We start from the raw sequence: 6,576 nt of genomic DNA, 5'->3' as shown, positions 1-6,576 counted from the left end.
GGCTTCGCGGAACGGAATAGCCGGATGAGGCACGTCTGTCCGAAAAGTCGGCTTGTCCCCCGTTCCCCGAATGGAGACAGTCCGTTGGGGAAAAGGTCATCAAGGGTAGCTCACGCTGAGAGCGAGTGTCTGAGAGACTCGGGCCGTCTGCTTCCGCGGGGAGGCGTCGCCTTAACTGGTCCAGGTGGCGCCTCCATTGTGTTCCGTCGGCCAGACCGGCCCTGAAGGAACAGGGGCCAGTCAAAGCTGTGATGGTTGCAGGAACCCACCGTGGATCCCCGGAAAAGGAACGGGCCCATACGGGATCCCCTAACTTAAACGTATGGGAAGGAAGGGCCCCTAGGTTGCTCGGCTGATCCCCTGCGTAAAGTGGATGTAGCCTATCTAGGGGGGTTCGCAATCTCCTTCCCATCAAGAGCTCCGCAGGACTTTTATTAGTCGTTGGGCAGGGTGTAGAGTGCTGGCTCAAGAGATACGCCGCCACTCTTTCCTGCCAGTCGCCCTGGTCCATGCGGCCCAAGGCTTCTTTGGCCGAGCGAACTGCGCGCTCCGCCCGGCCGTTACTAGCTGGGTGATAAGGGGCTGTGGCTGCGTGTCTGATTCCTTGTTCGACCAGGAATTCTTGGAACGTGGTGGAGGTAAACTGGGGCCCATTATCTGAGACTATCACATCCGGTAGCCCATGTGTGGCGAACATCTTACGGAGGGCCCTCACCGTACTCTCTGCTGTAGTGGAGGTCATGATTACCAGCTCCACCCACTTGGAGTAAGCATCGACTACTATCATAAAGGTTCGGCCGTGGAAGGGGCCAGCGAAGTCAATGTGTAAACGGGACCATGGGCCTCTAGGAATTTCCCACTCCCGGGGGGCGGCTGTGGGAGGATTCGGCCTAGAGTTTTGACATATCCTGCATCGACCTACATAATCTGCAATTTCCGAATCTAGCAAGGGCCACCACACATAGCTGCGGGCTAAAGCTTTCATTCGCGCTATGCCTGGATGGTTTTTATGAAGTGCAGGCAGGATTCGTGCCCGCAGGGCTGTGGGGATCACTACCCTATCCCCCCAGACAAGACAACCCCCATGAAGAGCAAGTTCGGCTTGTCGTGCTTTAAACGGTCGGAATTCTTCCGCTACCTTTTCCGCGGGCCAACCCCTCAAGACCCATGAAGCTACCTGGGATAAAACCGGGTCAGCCTTTGTACAAGCTGCGACATCCGCAGCAGAGACGGGGAGGTCAGATTCAGCAATGGACAAAATAGAGAGAGAAGGCACGTGGGCTGTGTCCGTCTGTGGCAAGGGGCAACGGCTCAGGGCGTCTGCGTGCCCTAGCTGCTTACCCGGACGGTATAACAGCGTATACGAATACGCCGTTAAAAACTCAGTCCAGCGTGTCATGCGGGGAGACAAAATGGGGGGAGTTGGCTTATCGCCTGCTAGTAGCCCCAGGAGCGGCTTATGATCCGTGACAAGGGTGAAATTCCTACCATAAAGGTAGTCATGGAATCGCTTAATGCCGGACACTGCAGCCAGGGCTTCTTTATCAATTTGGCTGTAGTTCCGCTCTGTTGAAGAAAGTGTCCGGGAGTAGAAAGCTATGGGGGCCTCTGAGCCATTCGGGAGGACATGGCTCAGGACCGCCCCTATACCATAGGGAGAGGCGTCGCATGTCAAGACTAGGGGCATCTTATCGCTGTATTGAATCAGGACTGCCGATGAAGTTAAAATATCTTTTATAGCCGCGAACGCGTGCGCTTCACGGCTACCCCATTTCCAGGCCGCTGACCGGTCAAGCAGTCGATGTAGCGGTTCAGCTAGCGAGGCCTTATGGGGAATAAAAGGGGCATAAAAATTTAACAGCCCCAGGAACGCCTGCAATTCCGCCCTAGAGGTGGGTGCAGGTGCGTTTTTAATGGCGGCAACTTTGGAGGGAGTGGGGTGGATGCCTTGTGCATCGATGAGAAATCCCAAAAATTCTACTTGGGGAACAGCAATTTCGCATTTGCTGCGCTTTAGTTTCAGTCCTGCCTCCCTAAAACGTGTAAGAACCTCCCGCAGTATTTTCAGAAGTTCCGAGTGGCTAGGGGCTGCGACCAGGACGTCGTCAAAGTAAGGAACGACGCCGGGGAGCCCGTGGAGCAACCGCTCCATAAGGCTCTGAAAAATCCCCGGGGCAACGGAAACGCCGAATTGAAGACGGCGGCAACGGAAAGCCCCGCGGTGGGTGACGATGGTCTGGGCTGTAGCCGCGTCATCGTCTACGGGGAGCTGCTGGTAGGCCTGTGCCATATCTAGCTTGGCGAAAATACGGCCTTGCCCTAAGGAGTGGAGTAGATGTTGCACTACGGGAACGGGATATGGATTTGCCTGCAGGGCCAAATTGATGGTCGACTTATAGTCGGCACATATTCTCACCGATCCGTCGGGTTTGACCGGGAGGACTATGGGAGTTTCCCAACGGGCATGATCTACGGGCTCGATTACCCCCTGCTCTATAAGCTTATCAAGTTCAGCATCTACCTTTGCTCTCAATGCAAGGGGGACCCTGCGTGCCTTCAGCCTAATGGGCGCGACCTGGGGATCGAGGCAAAGGGAAATGGGGGTGCCCTTATAACAGCCCAATCTCCCATCGAACACATCTGCAAACTCGTCTAACACACTATCTACGGTGCGGGGAACTACCCTGTGTACCCCTTCTATGGTAAGACCCAAAGCGGGGAACCAATCCAACCCAAGGAGAGCGGGCAGGTCATTCCTAACAATTAAAACTGGAAGTTTTCCTTTAAAATCTCCGTATTCCACCCGGATGTGGAATATTCCTGCCGTGGGAATCCCATTTCCCTGGTAATCTAGAAGGGAAACCCCAGCGGGGCGCAATTTACTCTGGGGAACCCTGGGGCAAAGGCGGGAAAACAAGGCCCAAGATAGAAGGGAACGGGAAGACCCAGAGTCCACCTCCATTCGGCAAAGCTGACCTTCAAGACGGACGACGGTGCTAATTTTGCGATGGCCGGCGGGAACGTGAGAAGCCTGGTAGACCACGCAGTCGGCTGAATGGCAGTCCTCAGCTCGCCTCGCAGGACGTGGTTGTTGGCGGCCTTTCAGTGCCTGGCGCTGGTCGCTGGGCTGCATAAACGATGGGGCTGGCACGAGAGCCCGGCAGGCCCTGGCGAGGTGTCCTTCTCCTCGGCAACGGCGGCAGACGGCAGAACGAAACGGGCAGGATGCGCGGCTATGGCGACCGCCGCATCCGCGGCAAGGAGCGTTTGAGACTGACTGAGCGGGCGTCGGTGGTTGCTGGTGTGGCCTCCGCTTTGGTTGCGTCCTCATTTGTCCGACGGTTTCCTCCTCCTCATCTTCCGAAGGAGAGGGGTCGTCGACGAGGTTCGTCTGGGTGGAAGGCGCTGCAGCGGTTTGCGCGGGGGTTTTCAGCTGGAGGCGCTCGATGTCGGCCGTGGATTGTTCGGAAAGCTCTGCTGCTCGTGCGGTCTCCACGGCTTGCACCAAGGTAATTTTATGGTTCCGGAGCATACGGCTGCGCAATTGCACGTCGCGGACCCCGCATACAAACTGCTCCACGAGGTTCTCCTCCAGGTCTGCAAAATCGCACTGAGCGGCCACTGTGCGCAAAGCCTCTAGAAACTGGCTGATGGATTCGTTGGGCTTTTGCACTCGGCGGCGAAAAGTAAAACGACGTGCGATCAGAGAAGGTGAGGGGGCGTAATGGTCCCTCAACCTGGACATCAGCTCGTCCCACCCAAGTTTGTAGGCTGGCCTCGGGGCGGCCAGAGCTCTCGCAGAGGCAAACATGGACGGCTCACAGCAGGATAAGAAGAAACTGCATTTCTCCTCGTCAGTCTGTGCCCGGTTCTTCGATGCGATTAGGTAGCACTCGAAACGCTCCATGAAACCGTCCCATGATTCTCCGGCAGATCCAAACGGCGCGAAGGGAGGGAGCGATGATGCCATTGTGGCCTGGAGCCAGAGAAGGAAGAAGACGGCAAGAAAATTTTGCGTTCGCTGCCGGAGTTCTCAACCTGAGGAGCGGATTCGTGCTGCTTCAGACGCGGTGGCAAGCTGGCTTGTTCTCCTCCGTGGTCGCGGGAATCTCATCCCACCTTCGTCGCCAGTTTTGCATCTTGGAGCGAAGGGAGAGGACGCGACAAGAGGTGTAGCAAAGCAGTAACCTTTATTCAGCTCATAGTAACTACGATTCAACGTGGCGTGGTTCGCGCCAAACATTTATACCCCCAAGTTTGAACAATGAGCCAATAGGGCGTCGAGTAGCTCAACCAATCGGAGAGAGGGTTAAACCGGCTCCGCCCAAGAACCAATCAGAAAGGGAGACCTTACTTCCCGCGCTAGTATTCAACAGGGATGACATGCCTTGAAAATCTTGAAGAAAGAAAGAGAAGAGATGCTGAGAGTGCCCTGGTTTTATGCCCTCTCTGGGTTCCACTCCAGAGCGTCCCTTCCTGTGCAAGAAATGCACTCTGATTGGTGGTCAGACTTTCAGGGGGCCGGGTCTTAAGCTAACTTTGAAGGTTGTCTGTCTTTTGACTCCCAAGCTTGGTTCAGCTGTTGCTGGGTGATGATGTAATGAAATTGCTTTGGGATTCCTATTATGGCTCTGCCTGAAGGAGGCAGATTTTTGTTATGTAGAATAGACTGGCCCAGGCCTTAATGGCCCGTTGAGAAAGTGGGGGTGGGGGGGCAGGAAGCTGCAGGGAGCTGCTTTGCCTTTAAAACATGTTTCTCTTTTTCTCATCCAGGGAAATATAATATTCTGCCTTTTTAATATTTCCCTAAAATATTTCATTTTTCTGGGATGGGGGTGGGTGCTAACTTCCTACACTGTCTTCCAAGGTGGCGCAGTGGTTAAATGCAGCACTGCAGGCTACTTCAGCTTACTGCAGTTCTGCAGTTCGGCTGTTCAAATCTCACCAGCTCAGGGTTGACTCAGCCTTCCATCCTTCCGAGGTGGGTAAAATGAGGATCTGGATTGTTGTTGGGGGCAATATGCTGACTCTGTAAACTGCTTAGAGAGGCCTGAAAGCCCTATGAAGCGGTATATAAGTCTAACTGCTATTGCTATTCTTCACCTTATTTTGAGGCTTATCAAGGAAAGAATAATCTATGTCCTCTTTCCATGAATTGATGCGATTGAAATACAAATTATGACAGGTAGTCCTTGAGTAGTGACCATCACTGAGCCCACAATTTTGGTCATAAGTTGTAATGGTTGTAAAGTGGATCATCGTGAGACCATGACCGATTTTATAACATATCTTGTGATGGTTGTTAAGCAAATAGCATGGTCATTGAATGAATAATGGTCATTGTTTGCTATTGTTTTTTTTTTCTGAAACCAAAAACATTGGAAATTGCAGTCCCATAACTACGAGATGCTGCAAACCGCCCCAAATACAGGTCGGTTGTTGAATGTCCGAAATTTGATCATGTGACCAAGGTGTTTGTGTGCAGCAGAGGCAAATATTGGAACTTTGAATCCATGTCTTAAATCCCTTTTTTTTTTGGGGGGGGGTGTCCATTGTAACTTCAAACAGTCACTAACTGACAGTTCATAAATCAAGGACTAACTGTAATAAATAAATCACTGTATCAGTGACTTTTATATGTTTCTATCAGAATGAGGGACACAGTGGCTCAGTAGCTAAGACGCTGAGCTTGTCAATCAGAAAGATCGGCAGTTTGGCGGTTTGAATCCCTAGTGCCACATAACGGGGTGAGCTCCCATTACTTGTCCGAGTTTCTGCCAACCTAGCAGTCCAAAAGCATGTAAAAATGCAAGTAGAAAAAATAGGAACCACCTTGGGTAGGAAGGTAACAGTGTTCTGTGTGCCTTTGGTGTTTAGTCATGCCAGCCACATGAACACAGAGATGTCTTCAGACAGCGCTGGCTCTTTGCCTTTGAAACAGGGATGAGCACCGCCCCCTAGAATCGGGAACGACTAGCACATATGTGCAAGGGGAACCTTTGCCTTTATCAGAATGCGATATGAAGGAAATCTGGGGTCCCCCAATGTGCTTCCTTTTCAAGAGGAGGTATTTTTCTTTGGAGGGCTAACTGGCAGGAAGACAGTCAGTTGCAGACCTCCCAGAAAAATGAGCTTTCAACAAAGCAGAGCACCAACTTCAAGTGTTCCTTGTACTTTCAATAAATCCCCTTCACTCAGGCCCCAGTGGCATTCTTACAAAAGAAAATGGTGTGTGATTGAAACAAGGGGATTGTTTGGGTTCTGACATCCGGGTATTTTAAAATTGGCCATACACCTGTTAATATTCCAGGTGGGGACATCAGTTTGTGAAAATTTGAAGCCTCTCTTTGAGGTCATCATCCCAATTTTGTGCATTATTAACCAGATATCTAGCTGAAGATGTGAGATGGAGCAGAAGATGAATAATTTAGCCTTGCATTCACCAATCTTAATCATTGTTGGACTATCTGAGGCAAGGACAATTGTTAAACAAGCGCTTATGGACTTAAAGGAATGTTTAAACATTGGTATGATTGGTCCTTGACTTACAGGTCTAGTGATTGGGGCAGCAGGCTA

This window comes from Thamnophis elegans, chromosome 7 (genome assembly GCF_009769535.1).
Source record: "Thamnophis elegans isolate rThaEle1 chromosome 7, rThaEle1.pri, whole genome shotgun sequence".
Lineage (NCBI taxonomy): Eukaryota > Metazoa > Chordata > Lepidosauria > Squamata > Colubridae > Thamnophis > Thamnophis elegans.
This window is presented reverse-complemented; position numbering follows the sequence as displayed.